The sequence below is a fragment of the Pinus tabuliformis genome, chromosome 9 (genome assembly GCF_031772625.1).
Source record: "Pinus tabuliformis cultivar Carrire ecotype Pingquan chromosome 9, CPIR1, whole genome shotgun sequence".
Lineage (NCBI taxonomy): Eukaryota > Viridiplantae > Streptophyta > Pinopsida > Pinales > Pinaceae > Pinus > Pinus tabuliformis.
Genome location: NC_142307.1, coordinates 558,105,581 through 558,124,231, shown reverse-complemented (window position 1 = coordinate 558,124,231; position 18,651 = coordinate 558,105,581).

Below are 18,651 nucleotides of genomic sequence, written 5' to 3'. Positions count from 1 at the left end.
TACAACTCATAAATAAACTCATCCTGGACCCCTAAAACTTAGGGAGAACATATACATGACTACAGAAAGACTTCCAACTCGAAATTCCTAATTTAACTTAGTTAACTATTACAAGTTGCCATGAGAAAATAATAACAATTTTAATTCTCAATTTAATTCAAGGAAAAATTAAATTAGAATTTATGGATTCCATTTTTAACATTTATTGTTTCTATTTTCAACACTCCCTCTCAACAAAAAGGAATTCAACTTGATCCCAATCATGAACCTTTGGAATGTTTAGCATGTAACACTTCTCTCTATTATTGTTGTTCCAGCAACTCCAGAAAGAAATAAACATCCAACCTGAATCAGTATGATGCCTCTATATTGAAAGTCTCTGATTGTTATTGCCTTTGTCGACTTAAAACTCTGCGCCTGTTGACTCTGCCTTTCTGCACTGTTGTCAACCCTTCTCTGCACTCTTCATTATCTGACTGCTCTAGCCTTTGTCATTTTTATCTCTAACTGCATCAAGTGCCACTATTTCCTCCCGCTACTATGTACTTTGGGCTCCCGTAGCAAGGTACGATCCATAAGATAAAACCTCTCAATGGACCCTACCCAATTTCAACCCTCTTGGGACTATCACTTCACATCGCCCCACCTCACACTTGGACGTATGGCTGCATGTAATCCCTCTTCCCACTTAGCTCGAAATTTCCCCCTACTGGAGGTATTTGCATGATTGGATGCCTCCACTCGGTCTCCTCTCAGCTTCTCTAGTTGTCGTTGCTCCATAACTTCCTGAAGCTGCTTCTAAGGCTTCTTCTAGGGTTGCATATTGATAGGTAATTTACTCCCCCTCTCAACCACCAAGTCTCTAACCTTTGTCTTTCTCCTTAAATCTTTTCATGCATCTTGTACCTCAAGTGCATATAGGTTCTTGACTAGCACACCAATCTATTTCATTTGTGTCGTCGTCAGGAAATTTTATGGAAAAAGAGTTGATTTTAAATCAGCGATATCACCCTCATCCAAACTCTGATTCGGCCGACGTTTTTTTTTAATTTGGGTTTTTTTCGCAAGGAATCCAGATATGCTATTTGATTCTAAAAATGTTGCACAAAAATTTTCAGATCTGCTCTGCAAACCCGCGGCCCAAAAAAATCTGACTCTGATATCATGTAGAAAATTCCTGTAGATTCACAAGCTCGTGAAATTTACTATAGCACAAGGAAAGAACCTACTTCTACTTTCAACAAGCGCAAGACAATAGATCGTTGAAAAAAATATGAACAAGAAGAAGACAAATCAATGGCACATAACACAATAAGTATCCAGGGAAAGCCTCAACTGGAAACCCCCACTATTTGTATTGGATTAAATCAGAAATCCAAGATGATAATACAATTGTTTTTCTCACAAGAATAATCCTAGCACTCAGTACAATCAATCTCCTTGCTCACAAGAAAGCTCAAGCCAATCTCTAGCCTCCTCTGCTGCTCTCCAAGCCCCTGATTCCTTGCACCCTTGGTCAAAGAATTTGGATGAATACAATATTCTCTACTCAACCTTGAGCTTAACCTACACAAGTATTTCCTATCCTCCACCTAATGACTTCCTTTGGCCAATACTTAGCCAAATTTCCAAGCCTCCAAGCTTCTAATTCTTTGCACAATTCCTGAGAGAATTACCCTGTATTTAAAGGGAAATTCCTCATCCATAACTGCACAATCCAAAATTAGGTCCTTCTCTGATTGCATGCATGATATTTACAACTCAATAAATCATACAATTGATAGTACACTGTCCTTGCACTCTAGTCTCAACTGGGTCTTTCTCTGAACTGACATGCATAACTTTCTAATGAGGAATTCTTCAGTTAACTAGAGTAACACTTGTGGATGCACTAGTGCACCAACTAAATATTAATCCTATATTAGTTCCACAAACAATTAGAACTAATTTAATTGACCATAACTCAGTAAACTGAGTTATCTAATTACAACTCATAAATAAACTCGTCCTGGACCCCTAAAACTTAGGGGGAACATATACATGACTACATAAAGACTTCCAATTCAAAATTCCTAAGTTAACTAAGTAAAATTAAATTAGTTAACTATTACAAGTTGCTATGAGAAAATAATTACAATTTTAATTCTCAATTTAATTCAAGGACAAATTAAATTGGAATTTTTGGATTCTATTTTTAACATTTCTTGTTGTTATTTTCAATAGAGCCTTGGTTGGACAAACACTCTGGAACCCTATAAGAACTTGGGTTGAGCTACTAGTCCTGGAGCCTTGGTTGGACAAGTGCTCTGGATCCCTTGGTGGGTTGAGTTACTAGTCCTGGAGCCTTGGTTGGACAAACACTCTGGAGCTCGGTGGCAGGTGTGGGTTGAGTTACTAGTCCTGAAAGCCTTGGTTGGAACAAACACTCTGGAGGCCCGGAAGGCTTGGGTGGAGACCAATCTGGCGATGGTTTGTGATGTCTGATCATGAGGTGGAAACACTGTTTGATGGGTTGAGGTGTTTTGGCCTCTGGAATTCTTGGTTTGGTTTTGATGGATTGTTCCATGAGATCCCACATTCATGCTTGGAATATGGCATGGGGGTGACTGGCTGAAGAGAGATTTGGCTTAGCCATTTCTATGGTCATGTGGTTTGTGGAAGTCCCAAACCTGATTGGCCTTTGTGTTGGAAAATCAAATATATTATCTTAGGGTTTGATTCTCCTTACTTGATAATTACTTGTGAATGTGATGGCTTCTTTTAATTCTTTATTATCTTATCTTTCATCAAGCAATTACCATATTATGTGTGTATGAATATCACAAAAAAACAAGAGACACAAGATATAGGCACATGCTAAGGCAAATCTCCCCTCAAGGGGAAAATCTTGTCAAGATAATTCTTCCTTTCAATAGTATTCTTTGAGACTCTTTACCCTAGACCAAGACCAGACTTTCCCTCCACACCATGTTAGCCTCCCAGATCTTCGATCCCTTCCAACAACTTCGACTAGGTAGCAACTTCCAGCAACATGCAACTTTCAGCAACAACAAAATCTTAGGAGACTTTGATCTCCCAACCCAAACCATGAAACAGAGAGAGAGAGGCACCAAAACCTCAATTTTATTTCTCTCTATAGACTTCCCCAAACTTGCACTCTTTTCAACCTCCCGGCAACAAATTTCACACTTCGCCAACTCTTCTTGAGATATCAAACTTGCTTGAGAGTGAATGCTCCAAATGATTTCAACCTCCTTGTATATATAGGAATCTTGTGGGTCGAATGAGGGTCCTTAGGCCGACTTGGTCTCTCTTAGTTTGACATGATGTGGAGGGTACATAATTGATATTTGACTTGATACAAAACCTTTTTACATGATTCAAAATCCCAAGAAGGGTATCTTTGAATGTACAATGAGTCTATAAAATAAATATTAATCCTAGGAGTCCACAATGGGGACTTTGACTAATATAATGATGACCCAGCATGAAACCCATGCTTTAATAAGTCATTGTTACAATAATAAAAAACATTTTCTTTATTCTTTTGACAAGTACATTACATAATGACTCAAGTACATTATTGAATACCAACATAGTTACATTTTCTTACACTCCCTCTTAACTAGGGAGGTATTCATAATGTACAATACAATGGAAGATCTAAAACTATATGAAAACATGAAGAAATGTTAGGCACTGCAATTTCATGGACTAGATTCCTGACTAGGGAACTCTATCCAACCAGTCACTCAACAATTTAGGCACCGCAGTGCCATGGACTAGATTCCCAACGAGGGAAATCTATCCAACCAGACACTCAACAATTTAACCACCCTAATGCCATGGACTAGATTCCTGAGCAGGGAAATCTACCCAAGTGGGACTAAGGTGGACTCAAGCTTTCAGCCCCTCTAGGTACCATCATGCTTACTTGCTAATCACCAACCCAAACATACAAGTGTGTATACAAAACTGAGCTCAATAATGAACACCACCTTTTGAACTTAGGGACTTAGGCATCAACACAAAGTGTCAGCCAGATGTCTCCCCAGGCATTAATTCACTTGCAAAGCCTCAAAAAATCTCTTCCATTTCCTTATCATCAATATAATTACCAATATCTACCAAACCAGAAAGGTTCCTTAGATATTCAAACTTCTTATTAGGAAGAGCCTTTGTCAGTATGTTTGCTACATGTTCATCTATCAGGACATACTCTAACTTCACAATCCCATCATGCACCAAGTTCCTAATAAAGTGGAACTTATTATTGATATGTTTCGTCCTCAAATGAAACACGAGATCTCCAAACACCTTGATACAACTTTGATTATCATAATTAATCACAGTAGGACCCAGAGACTTCTCAAACAAATTTGTCAGAAGCTTCCTTAACCAAACAACCTATTTTCCTACTTCACATGAAGCCACATATTCTACCTCGGCACTACTCAATGCAACGGGATCTTGCTTCCTTGTCATCTATGAGATCATAGCACTCTCAGACTAAAGCATCCTCCAGTAGTCCTCCTTCCATCAGTCTCAATGTCACCCCAATCAGACTCTGTGAAGCCAATTAGCTTGATTTCCTTACTATCATACTTTAGGCAGTGATGTATGGTGCCATAAAGATAACTCAATATATGTTTGGCATCTATCCAGTGATCATGATGAGGCTCCAACTGAAACAGACTAAGAATTTTCACTGTAAAACATATATCTTGCCTTGTATTCACTAGATACATCAGGGAACCCACCAACTAATGATATGAGGTACGATCCATGAGACTAGAGTTAAAGCTCCTCAACTTCTTGAGGTTGGTGATTATAGGAGCAGTCATTGGCTTGGAATCCATCATCCCAAATTTCTGCAATAACTTGATGATGTACTTTTCTTTCCCCAAATATATCTCCCAATTCTTTGCCATACTTCTAGACCTAGGTAATTGTGCATCAATCCTAGATCCTTCATTTCAAATTCAGCTGCCAACATCTTCTTACATTCTTGAATTCTTCACTCTACATCAGTGATGAATAGATCATCCACATATAATAGAATAATGATAGGCTCATTATTCATGACCTTGATGTCGAGTTTCAGATCAACATAACTCTTCACGAACCCAATTCTAAGTAGATATGCATTCATCCTTGCATACCATTCCCTTGGGGCTTGCTTCAAACCATATAGGGCTTTCTTAAGTCTGCAAACATGAGAGTCCCTACTATTCACTTCAAATACCTCAGTTTGTTCAATGTACACTTCCTCATCAATGGTGCCATTTAGAAATGTGGTCTTAACATCCATTTGATGGATATTCCAACCCATTGTAGCATCCAATGAAACCAATGATCTAATGGTAGTGTACCTAGTTCTAGGTGCAAAGGTTTCTTCATAATCAATACCTTCCTTTTGAGAGAAGCCCCTTGCGACAAACCTTGTTTTGTACTTGTCTATACTCCCATCAACAACATGTTTGATCTTATAGATCCACTTCAATGTGACAACCAATTTGTCACTAGGTCTAGGAACAATCTCCCAAACCCCATTATTCATGATGGATTTATATTCTAGCTGCATATATTTCTTCCAAATCTCTTCATGGTCAGCTTCCTTGAATGTAGATGGTTCAACTTCAATTAACTTTGTCATATATGCAACATAGACATAATATCTCTCTGGTTTCTTACTTTCCCTAGAAGAACCTTTCACAGCTTCATGTCCTTCACCATCTTCTAATGTATCTTTCAACCAATTTGGCCTCTTCCTTGTGGTTGGGACAACCACTGATTGAATAGGCTCACTTGGTCCTTATTCATCAACATTTATAGTAGATTTCTCATGATGAACTTCTTCTTCTTCAAATATGGGAACTTCTTCATCATCAGAATCAATAGGAATGTCCTTTGATTTCTTGTAAGCTTGATTTTCATTGAATATGACATCCCTGCTTACTTCAATGTGTCTTCCTTCCTTTAGGTAAATTCTATATTCTTTTGAGGAAAGACTATAACCAATGAATATTCCCTTGATACTTGTTGAGTCCGACTTCTTTCACTTGTCTTTTGAGACATGGATATATGTTGGACTTCCAAAGAATCAGAGATGATCCACACTTAGTTTTTTCCCTCTGAATACTTCTTCGAGTGTAGTATTATCAAGACTCTTCTAAGGACTTCGATTTTGAATGTATAGGGTAGTCATCGCTGCTTCACCCAATAAAATTTTTGGTAGATCTTGATCGAGCATAGTTCGAATGCCTTCTTCAATTGACCTATTTTTTCTTTCGGCCATTCCATTTTGTTCGGGATAGTAGGGAACAATGATCTCCCTCTTAATACCCGCTTCCTTACAATATGCAATCATCTCTTTGGAAGTGTATTCCCCACCATTGTCAAACCTCATAGTTTTTATCTTTCTTTCGATTAGGGTTTCCACTTCAGCCCTAAACTCCTTGAACTTATCAAATACTCCATGTTTAGTCTTGAGTAGGTAGAGTCGTGTCTTCCTAGAATGGTCATCAATGAATTTTATATTGTAAAGATGACCTGCAAGTGTTTTGTCAGACATGGGGCCACACACATCGGAATGGATGAGGTCTAATATTTCTTTAAAACTAGTTTCACTATTATGAAATAGCTTTCTAGTATGTTTCCCCAAAGATCATCCCTTACACACACCTTCATGATCTAACTTCATATTAGGAATACCATGAACTAATTGACTAAGAGTAGAGATGACCGTACCTCCTATGCCATATCTCAATGGGACTTATTTACATATGAACCAAAGCTTGAGGAGATGGTGTGATGACCTGGTAAAGACTTCCTTCAAGAACTCCAATAACCCTAGCTTTATCAATGCTAGAGCCTTTTCCCCAAACCAATACTTTTCCATCAACAAAAGCAATCATTTCCCCTTTTCTAAACAAGAAATAGAAAGTAAATTCTTTTTCAAACCTAGAACATAGAGAATGTTGTTTAGATGCAACTTCGATCCATTATCCAGCTTCAATGATGTTGATCACAGGCCTCTAACATCATAGCTTTTGTTGTCACCCAATTCCATTGCATGAGAAGATGGCTCCTTTGATAGTGTATGAAGTTGCTTGCTTTCACCTATCATGTGTATCAATGCTCCACTATCAATGATCCATGCATTGTCATCAGTAAGAGAACCTGGAAGGGAAGCCAAGAATCCTTGACTCTTAGACTTGTTGAACAAGTAATAGATGACCTTCTTGATCCAGCTTCCAGCAGTGTTGTAACCCAATCTTATGTAGTTCACCATAGAGGGAAAACCCATGCCAACAAAGTGATCTTCGACTTCTCTTGACCTTAGCTTTGATACCATCTTGGAAAATCAAAGATATTATATTAGGGTTTGATTCTCCTTTCTTGATAATTACTTGTCAATGTGATGGCTTCTTTTAATTATTTATTATCTTATGTTTCATCAACCAATTACCATATTATGTGTGTATAAATATCACACAAAAAAAGGGACACAAGATACAGGAACATGCGAGGGAAAAACCCCCCTCAAGGGGAAAACCCAGTCAAGATTATTCTTCCTTTCAATAGTATTCTTTGAGACTCTTTACCCTAGACCAAGACCAGACTTCCCTTCCACACCATGTCATCCTCCCAGATCTTCGATCCCTTCCAGCAACTTCGACTAGTCAGAAACTTCTAGCAACAACAAAGTCTTAGGATACATCGATCTCCCAACCTAGACCACGAAAAAGAGAGAGAGAGAGAGGCACGAAATCTCAATTTTCTTCCTCTATATAGACTTCCCCAAAATTGCACTCTTTTTGACCTCCCAGCAACAAACTTAACACTTGTCCAACTCTTCTTGAGATATCAAACTTGCTTGAGAGTGAATGCTCCAAATGACTTCGACCTCCTTGTATATATAGGCCTTTTGTGGGTCGAACGAGGGTCCTTAGGCTGACTTGATCTCTCTTAGGCCGACATGATGTGGAGGGTACATAATTCATATTTGACTTAATACAACACCTTATTACATGATTCAAAAGCCCAAGAAGGCTCTCTTTGAATGTAAAATGACTTTATAAACAATATTAATCCTAGGAGTCCACAATGGGGACTTTGACTAATATAATGATGACCAATGCATGAAACCCATGCTTTAATATGTCATTGTTACAATAATAAAAATTATTTTCTTTTATTCTTTCGACAAGTACATTACATATTGACTCAAGTACATTATTGAAGACCGAACATACTTACATTTTCTAACACTTTTCATCATCAATATGAGGTTATTTATCCTTGTTAATTCATGAGTATTATAATGGTGATATGTGGATTATAAGGTTGTTGTTTCCTTAGTATATCTGTTGTTATTATGCTAGTTATGAACATGTATTATGGCAGTGGCTATGTATGGCTCTCATCATGTTTTTACTTGTAAATGAATGAACAATGTATCTATGGCCTAATAGATGAAATTGCAGCTAATGTGTTGACGCATCAATGCTTCTTAGTGATTCTCAAATAAGTTTGAGACCCCTATGATCAATTCTAATGTTAAGGCCTCTAGCTTTCAGGTTTATGACATGTGTTAGTTTGGGGTAGCATTGAATGTGCTCTAAGCCTCAAATTTTGCAAGGAGGCTTGGGCACATGTATCTAAAGAACCCAGAAATTGTTTTGGGAAATTCCACCCAAAAACGATTATACTAAAATAATTAATATTTTTAATGTCATTCCTAAGTCTAAACTTGGGAAAATTAAAATATTAATGGGTATTAATCTAGTTGTCTGTGAATCTTCTAGAAAAAGACATAGATCAAGTCAAAACAACCTGAGCCTTTGATTAGGAGTTAATATGGGTTGTTGGTTGTCCAATAGGAAGATATGAGAAGGGGATTGAGGGTCATTTGGAAAATACACCAAGAGAGATCAAGAAATCGATTTTCTTAAGTGAGAAGTTCTGAGGAGGAAAATTCGATTAACAATATTTCTTATAGTTGAGGGGCAGGGATAGCATCCAAAGAGAAAGTGATTTTCTCAGTAATAGAATCATTAGCAGAGAGATCGAGAGAGTAATCTGATAGTGGCAGCGCTGAGCCAGAGGGGCTGACGTAGAGGCAGTGCAGAAGCTAGTGAGAGTCTGAAATTTGTAGAGGGAATTCGAGTTTTGGAATCTGGGAGCTAGGGTGTGAGATCGGGAGGCAAAAATCAAATCTCTTGGGTGGAAAATTGACCAGCCAGAGGATTGACATTGTCCCTAGAGAACTTGACGTTGGGCTAATGTAGATACTGCACAGAGATAGCCAAAAAAGTTGGGGGAAATCACTTTGGGGCTGAATTAGCCAGGATTTCCAGTGATAATGTGAGGTAACCTCACAATTCTTTCTGCTAGTATTTCTCTCTGTAACTGACTAAACTTGTGAAGTATTCAGAGATGTATTCATAATTTACTACTACTTAATAATAATAAACCCTCAGAACTATTGCACCAGTTTTCTCGCATTGGGTTTTTCCGAGGACATTTGTCCCAAAATAACGATGTCCTATGTGTTTGTATTTCCTTTCTTATTTTCTATGTTTGAGAATCATATTTAATTTCGTGTAGGATGCTTCAATAATTTATTCAATATTTCAAGAAGAAATCTAAAATAAGGTTGTAAGGTAATTTACAATCTAGGTGAAGTAGATTCAGCTGGTTGCAGTAGGATTCCAGTGATTGTCAGATCTAGGAATTTTCACATGGTATCAGAGTTATTAATGTGAAATGGGAAGAGAAGATTTAACATTGAAGCAAGGGCCAACTTGTTGCAGAAAGCAACAGTTTGAATCCCCTAAGGGATTGCGCAGTTCTAGCCAGGGGGTATATTTTCGAGGTTGTCTCTCTTTGAGTGAGTCGATAGAGAGGTAAGACTTCCGGATGGAGAATTTTCCAAGGCAGAGGGAGCCACACAGAGCCTCAACACAGAGTTAGAGAGACATAGTTTTCTGCAAGTTGAGTGTTAGGCAGAAAAGTCGTCGAAATAAGGAAGCAGATCACATATTAAGGTAATACTTGCTTAGTGGTTTCTTGTTGAGGAAATCAATATTTATCATTTGCTAGGTAGTAGAGGAGCATCAAACTTTGCAGGCTCCATCAGGGAGTACATAAGCCAACCTAGAAGCTACGTAGTAGGGAGAAAGAGGAAGTTGTTCAACAATTTTCGGAGGAAATGGAAATGAGTGGCTTGAGGGATCAAGACAGGTTGGACGGAGAATCCAAATACGTCATCTGGAAGGCAAGAATGTCTTTCCTTCTAGATGAGCATGCCCTCAAGATGTACGTTGATAGTGTTGCAATTGAACCTATGGATGCAAATCCGTTGAATAAGTACAAAGTTAAGATGGCAAGGGCCAAGAGGATGATCCTGGATGGAGTCAAGGATCACGTAGTGTGCCACATTGCTAGCAAAGAAACTGCTAAGGAGATGTGGGATGCCTTGGCCACGTTATATCAGGGATCTTCCGAGAAGTAGAAGATGTACTTGGAGTAGAAGCTGAGATCTGCTCATATGCAAAAGGGAGAATGTGTGGATCCATTCCTCACAAAGATGAAGGAGACTTGTGATGAGTTTTCGCCTACGATGCATACACCTTGGGATTCAAAGTTAGTGATACTAGCCCTAAATTTTGTCTCAGATGAGTGGCAAGTCTTTGTCTAGAGTATCCTAGGCAGAGCAGCATTCCATGATTGGGATTAGATGTGGGCAGCTGTAAAACAAGAGGAGCTGAGGAGAGACTTGGTCAAGGTCAAACTTGACGGAAGTAGCAGCAGTAGTGGGTTGAAGCCCAAGGAGGAGGAGGAGAATGCAGCCCTTGCATCGAAGGGGAAATAGGGGCAACAAAGATGAAAGAAAGACATCTCCAAGGTGAAGTGTTTCAGATGTGGCGAGATGGGCCACTATGCATCCAAATGTCCTTTGAAGAAAAAGGACAAGGATGAGAAGCACGATCCTAAGGTTGCAGCCACAAATAACGAAGAAGAGGAGGATTTCTCCATGACAATCAAGATACCTCCTGGAGGGAGCTGGGCTGATCTAGAATTGTAGTTCGATAGAGATATAGATGGGCAAGATCCTTGAGGACTCCACCTCTTGGATCAATACCTTTCTACGGGACCCCAGTTTTACAGTAGTAGTATGGACTAGTGTCAGATGGTGTCGAGGAGTGTCGGGGAGACAATTGCAGTGGCTAGGAGTGCCAGGCTCTGAGAAGCACAGAGCAAAGTTGGTAACAGTGCAGATGGCACAGAGCAGAGGTTAGAAGCAGCACAGTAGATTCAGAGGTTTAGCGTAGAGGCTAACAATGGTCAATTCCAGCATTCACAAGGTATCATACTGAACACAATTAGTTTAGTAATTTTGCGTGTTTTTTAGTTGCTTCTCTCAGCAACTAAGTTTCAGTATGGATGCAGTGTTAGCAGTGGTAGTGCTAGCAGCATAGCAGATGTAGAATTTGAGAGGGAGTTGTAGTACAAATGTAGCATTGGCAGTGGTAGTGTTAAAGGCAGCAGTAAAGTTGCAACAGTAGCACAGTAGTTGGTGGACAACATGTCAAACATCAACAGCGTAAATGACAATGCTTCAAAGTCAGAGCAGTATGCAGCAACAATATATTGCTAGAGCACATTTCTCGCTAAGAGGAAGTGTTGATTTGGGGTTGCATCGGATGTCATCTAAGCCTCAAATTTTGTAGGGAGGCTTGGGCACATGCATTCCAAAGAACCCAAAAACGGTTTTTGGAATTCCACCCAGAGATGATTATATTAAAATAATTAATATTTTTAATGGAGTTCCTAAGTCTAAACTTAGGAAAATTAAAATATTAATGGGTATTAATCTAATTTTCCTTGAATCTTCTAGAAAATCATAGAGATCAAGTCAAAACGATATGATCCTTTGATTAGGAATTAATCTGGGTCATTGGTTGTCCAATAGGAAGATATAAGAAGGGGCTTGAGGGTCATTTGGAAAATACACCAAGAGAGATCAAGAAATCGATTTTCTGAAGTGAGAAGTTCTGAGGAGGAAAATTCGATTGACGATATTTATAGCAGTTGAGGGGCAAGGATAGCATCCAAAGAGAGATTTACTTTCTCAGTTAGAGAATCATCAACATAGATAACCAGATAGTAATCCAATAGTGGCAGCGCTAAACCAGAGGGGATGACGCAGAGGTAGCATAGAAGCTAGTAAGGAGTCTGAAATTTGCAAAGGGAATTCAAGTTTCAGAAGTCGAGAGCCGGGGTGTGAGACAGGGAGGCAGAAATCGAATTTCCTTTGTAGCAAATCGGCCAGCCAGAGGATTGAAGTTGTCCCCAGAGAGCTTGACGTTGGACTAATGCAGATACTATGCAAAGGCAACCAGAAAAGGTGGGGGCAATCACTCTGGGGCTGAATCAACTAGGATTTCCAATGATAGTGTGAGGTAACCTCACAATTATTTCTATCAGTATTTCTCTCTGTAATTAAAAAACCTTGTGAGGTATTAAGAGATGTATTCGATATTTTCTACTGCTTAATAATAATAAACCCTCAAAACTGTTGCACCAGTTTTCTCGCATTGGGTTTTTCGGAGGAAATTTGTCCAAAAATAACGGTGTCCTATGTGTTGGTATTTCCTTGCTCAGTTTCTATGTTTGAGAATCTTATTTAATTTGGTGTAGGTTTCTTTAGTAATTTAATTCAATATTTCAAAAAGAAATCTGAAATAAGGTTGTAATGTAATTTACGATCTAGGTGGAGTAGATTCAGCTGGTTGTAGTAGGATTCCAGAGATTGTTAGATCCAGGAATTTTCACATGTTAGACGAAATGTCTTTCATGGATAGTAGGGGTCCAGTCTAGTCCTTGTCAATGTTTTTGCAAATTTATCTTTGTTTTGTTGTGTAAATTCATTTCTAAAGGTGTCATTGAGTTCTAGGTAGTGACCTGGGCTCTAGGCCTGAAAAAGTGGCACAAATCTTGAAGTCACAGGCACAAATGGGGAAAACATTCCCTGGAAGCTCCCTTTCCCTTCTTGTGGGAGCTTCTGGAGCCTCGCAAATGCACCCTTGTCCATATTAAGGGAACGTCCAGGGGTTTGATGCACTAAAACTTCATTTGGTCTTAGGAGTTGGTTACCTGAATGGTTGGGTTGTCTCCTCAGAGTTCTATTATTGATTTTGAAGGTTTGTGTGATGTGTTCCATCGGTTCCACTTCCTTAACTGACACATAGGCAGTCGAGTCATATCATAGTAGCTTCTCGTCACATGCTTACACCAGTTGGTTGGTTACTTAGGTAGATATGGGAGGAGGGTGCTACAGAGTGGTATTAGATCCAAGTTTCGTTCTCTTTGGGTGGTGTATGGTTTTAGATCTCCTTGTGTGATATCTAATACCACATATTGGTATCATAGCATGGTTCACCCCTTGGACTAGATGGGCAGTGTGTTGGTTGTGCATTCATATCGGTTGAATATGTGTTCCTTATGCTCTTAGTCCATGTGCTTGTTGCATTTGCATGGTGTTGAAGGTTGATGGTGATGTTGTTCGATGTGTCGTCATGAGTGCATGGTTTTATATTCATTTTTTATGCATGTTGTTTGTCAATTTAATTTTCTTAAATTTTTACATAAATTATCACTTGGAGTTGGTAAACTTGTGAAGTGCAAGTGCACTATATATGCTAGAAGCCTTCAAATTATTAATTTGTATGATTGAGTTATTGAAAACTATTTCTAATGATGTTTTGTATTCATATTTTACTCTTTAAAGAAAATGAAATTAACATATTCAATCTCAATTACATTCCTACTCACTCCTTTCTAATGAAATAAAAAATGCTCTTTACACTTGTAAAATGAAACTAAAGCAAATTGACATTGTCTTATTGAATTAAGAAAAGCTTAACTATTCTATTGCAACACAAATTTAATCTCTAAAATCAGAAGTATTCATCTAATGTTCTAACAATCCTTTGTATACAAACTAAAATGAAATTAACCTCTTGTTAAAATCAAAACCATACATCTTCATATTGTCAATCACGCATGCTTTGAAATAAAATGCTTTTGAAATGAAATTCTCTAAACAAAACTACAAAGGAATCGCTCATGCTTTAAAATGAAATATTTTGAAACAAAATTGTAAGGAAATCACTCATGTTCTGAAATGAAACACTCTGAAATGAAATTGTAAGGAAATCACTCATGTTCTGAAATGAAATTGTAAAGAAATCTATGGAATGATTTTGAAATGAAAGCTTTAACTAAATCTATGAAAGGTGTCTATGCTACAATTATCATCATTAGTGAAATCTTGCTATTGCTAGTTAATTAATATCAACACTGCAAAATGATTATAGAGCATATAAATAACTGAAATAAATGATAAAAGGAAAATATAGAAATGCAGAACCTTCATTGTTTGCAGCAGCCCTCCACAAACAGGTGGTCACGAAACTCTAATCACACAGTCAGCTATGCATCAAGCTTCATTCTTCATTATCAAGAAAATGAAGTTTTTAAGGCATCACTGTCACATACATCAAATTCAACCTTTGTTCATGTTTTGGTGCACGGTATCTATAAAAGCCCGTGTCAAATAACTGTTCAAGGCTTTTACGCCTACCATTAGCTAACATAATTCTAAACATAACTTCTAACAGGTATCAAAATATCATTTTCTCACGATTTTCTATTTTTCAAAGCAAATCGTGAAGCATAATATTTTCATACTCTCGCTTGCCTGTTTAGCAACACATTGACTTTAACCCTTTGAACACGCAATCAAACAATCCTTTGATAATCTGGTTTGGATGGATGGGAGGGAATCATTGAAGGGTTCAATATCCACCTATCCACATCTTTTTTTTCTTAGTTGGCACCTCAGATCCTGGTAAACCTTGGAGTTGGCTACGAAAACATAGATTAGCTGCAGAATTAAAAGATTTTGGTAGCTAATACAAACATTAATTCAGTAATAAGGAAAAATATTAAATATGAAAGATAAGGCAATTAAATACGTTACCATGCCAAAAATCTTGTAGTTTGATGCCTTTTGAGTTGATGATGATGGTCAAAGAGAGGAAAAATTGGTAAGGAGAGTGTCAAAATGAAGCATTCATGAGGCTCTACATTCCCCCACACGGAGGCCATTGCATGTCCTCATGCAAAAATTTAGAATTGGACTACTGTTTTTCTTCTGAGACTTGAGCTAGTACATCTAGATTTATTTTGGCCTTTTCATCAAGATTATATACTTCAAAATTTATCACCTTTCCTCTAAGAACCTTATTATTTTGCTTTAACTGTTTCTTTTTCTTATACCACATGCCCAAATTCAAAAGAATATTATCATTCTTAGTTCTTTGAATCTCATTATGTATCTTTAAGGCCTCATGCTCTTGCTATATGTGTCTATTTAGTGTCTCTAGCTCAAAGATTTCTTGTTTCAAAATATTTATGGCTGGAGGTTCTTGTGGGCTACTAGACTGAGTTTCTTTTTCTTGTTGTGTTGGATCTATTTCTGGTGTTTTTTGGCCTGGGCTATGAATAGGTGAGATGACAGTAGGTGATGGAGCTTTCATTTTATCTTATTCCTCCAAAAATAACATTTGTAGCCTATTGAGATGGTATTTGACTAAGCCTGGCACTTCTTCTTACATTTGATGGAAGAGGGTCTTTAGTTTTAGCTCTTTTTTTCTCTGTTTTAGCTTGCTCTATTTTCTTGGATGTGCTTTCTTCATTTTTGTTTGATTTATTTCTTCTAACAGATTATCTTTTAATGCTTCCTAAAATTTCTGCAATAAGAATCTCATCTTCTGACTATTCTTGTAGTTGTTGTTGAGGTAATTTTTTAATAGGATTCTCAAATATTCTCTTCCTTCCTCTTTTTTCTTTTCTACTGCTAGGTGGCTCTTGATCCTCCTCCTTAAAATTATTTCTAATTAGGAATCTATCCCAATTATCTCATAGGCTTTCAATATGAAATTCAATGAGTATTTTTATCAGGCTGCGGTGATACATGGTGTTTTCTATGAATTGGATCCTTTTTTGAACATTCCCATACATTTTCCTTCACTTATTTAACAAAAAATAAGGAATATTGATTTCATTCTCTTTGAGAAAATGCATCATCAAATGAATGTGGTAAAATAACATACAACCAAATCTTCCTTCACATGTGACAAATTTCTGAATTACTAGTAACAAATTCTCCATTTACCCTTAAGTGTTGTACTAGGAATTCCTTTATTAAAAATAGTTGTACCCATACCTGGGATTTTCAATAAAGTCTTTCTTCTTCTCCTTCAATGCCCATGTTCTTAAACCATCTCTCTCCTATTCTTGAGAGTCTAGTGGCTTCAGCAATAAGAGATTTTGTCACTGCAAACTTGATGTCTCCAATTTCAACTCTATGACATCAAAAGCTCTGGAAAATGATTTGGTTACTTCCTTGTTAAAACCATCAAAATTTTCCACGAACTCTAGCCACTGTGCTTTCTACAACATTTCTTTCACCTATGGATATCCTTCCATAAATTTTCTACCATTTGGTTCTGTTCTCACTATGATTCCCATGGTTGAGAAATTTCACCTCGGAATTCGATTCTTGACAGGGTATGAGTCAGGGTTTCGGGATAATGGCTTTTGGTGAGAATATGAACGAGAGCGAGAGGAAAAATAAGTGAATTTAAGTGACTGCTAGGATATGAATGAATATGAGTTGGGTGATCTCAACAATGAATGCAGAATTTAAGACTAGAGTGTTGTGTAATGATGAGGGATGAATATCAATTTACAGATTTTTTTATTTGATATGACAAGATATTTTCATCTCACATTCGGCAATGATGGTTTTTGAACTGGCGGTATATCGTCCATATAATTCATACTATTGTTTTGACCTTTATTATTAAATAAAATATTTGCATACCTTTTGAATTGATGATTCTAATATTTGATTGCTCCTTTTTGCATTGCCTTCAGGTGCTTCCAAGGGTGGATTTGATAATTTCTTCAATTGATCCAATTAGTGGTTCATGTCAAACATCAGCTGCAAAATTCTGTCAAAGCTACAGAATCTCATTAATTATGTAGCTAATTATTCTAAAAAGAAGAAGAGGGGTAAAAAGAAAATAGGAATGGGAAAGAAAATTTAGGATGCCAAAATTACTTGGTTTTCACCCTGAATTTTCTTTATAAATATGCCAATAATGTTGGTTTTCATGTTTATACAAATTTTATTATATTTTTCTTTTTCTCTTTTTCTTTTTTTATACATATTTTTATTTTATTATATATATATATATATATATATATATATATATATATATATATATATATAGATATATATATAGATATATATTAATTAAAAAATAACAAGGCTTGTGAGTCAAGTTGGAGAAGGAAAATCGTTCTTAACCAACTGAAAATCAGTGTTCTCTTGTAGATATTTGATAAACTCTTCCTTTGTCAATGGCTTATGATAAATTATTAATCTATGACCATTCACAAGGAAGGTGATTCTTTCTTGATAAATAGTTTTGATCCTAACTGCACCATTACCAAAATTTGTTTCAATCTCATATGGCCCAAGCCAATGAGTTTGAAATTTCCCTTGAAAAACTTTGAATTTTGAATCAAAAAGTAATGTCCAATATCCTAGCTGGAACTTTCTTTCTTTGATATATTTGTCATGCCATCTGGAGCTTTGTTGTTGAACTAGATTGGTTCTTTGGATTGCATCGTGTCTTATCTCATCAAGTTCATTTAGCTGCTCCATTCTTTGTTTTTTTTCTCTGAAAGATCAAGACCCAATTTAATTGTTGTCTTGAAAGTTTTTACTTGAAACTCAATAGGAAAAAGGACTTGCTTCCCATAAACAAGTTTATAGGGAGTATGCCCTGTAGTGTTTCTCCATGCAGTAGGGTATGCCCATAAATCTTCTGGAATATTTTATGCCCAGACTCTTCTATGTAGATGCACAGTTTTGGTGAGAATTGCTTCAATTACTTTATTAGTGGACTTCACTTGCCCATTTGATTGAGGATGATATGGAGTGGAATTCTAATGTTTTATTTTGTACTCCTCCATTATCTTTTGTACCAACTTGGATGTGAATTTTTGTACCTTGATCTGTTACAATGTCCCTTGGGACACCAAAACGAGTAAAGATATCCTTGAAAAGAAATGAAACTACAACATTTTCAGTAGCAAAAGGAAGTACTTTAGCTTCTACCCATTTTGTAACATAATCAGTGCAAATAAGAATGTACCTTTTCTGTCTCGATGGTGGATTGATTGGACCAACAAAATATAGAGCCCATTTTTCAAAAGGCTCAATAAGTACCTGAGGTTGTAGAGGCATTTCATCATAGGGAACATGTTTCCCCATCCTTTGACAACTATCACATCTCTTAACATACTCCTTGGCATCCTTAAAAAGGGAAGGCCAATAGTATCCTAAGAGAAGGACTTTGTAGGAAGTTCTTTTGTTAGCGACGTGTCCTCCATGTGGTTCATCATGACAAGCTTTTAATATCTCTGGTACTTCATCTTCTCTAACACACCTTTGAATGATCAGATCTGATCCCATTTTATATAATTCTTCATTTATCCATGAAT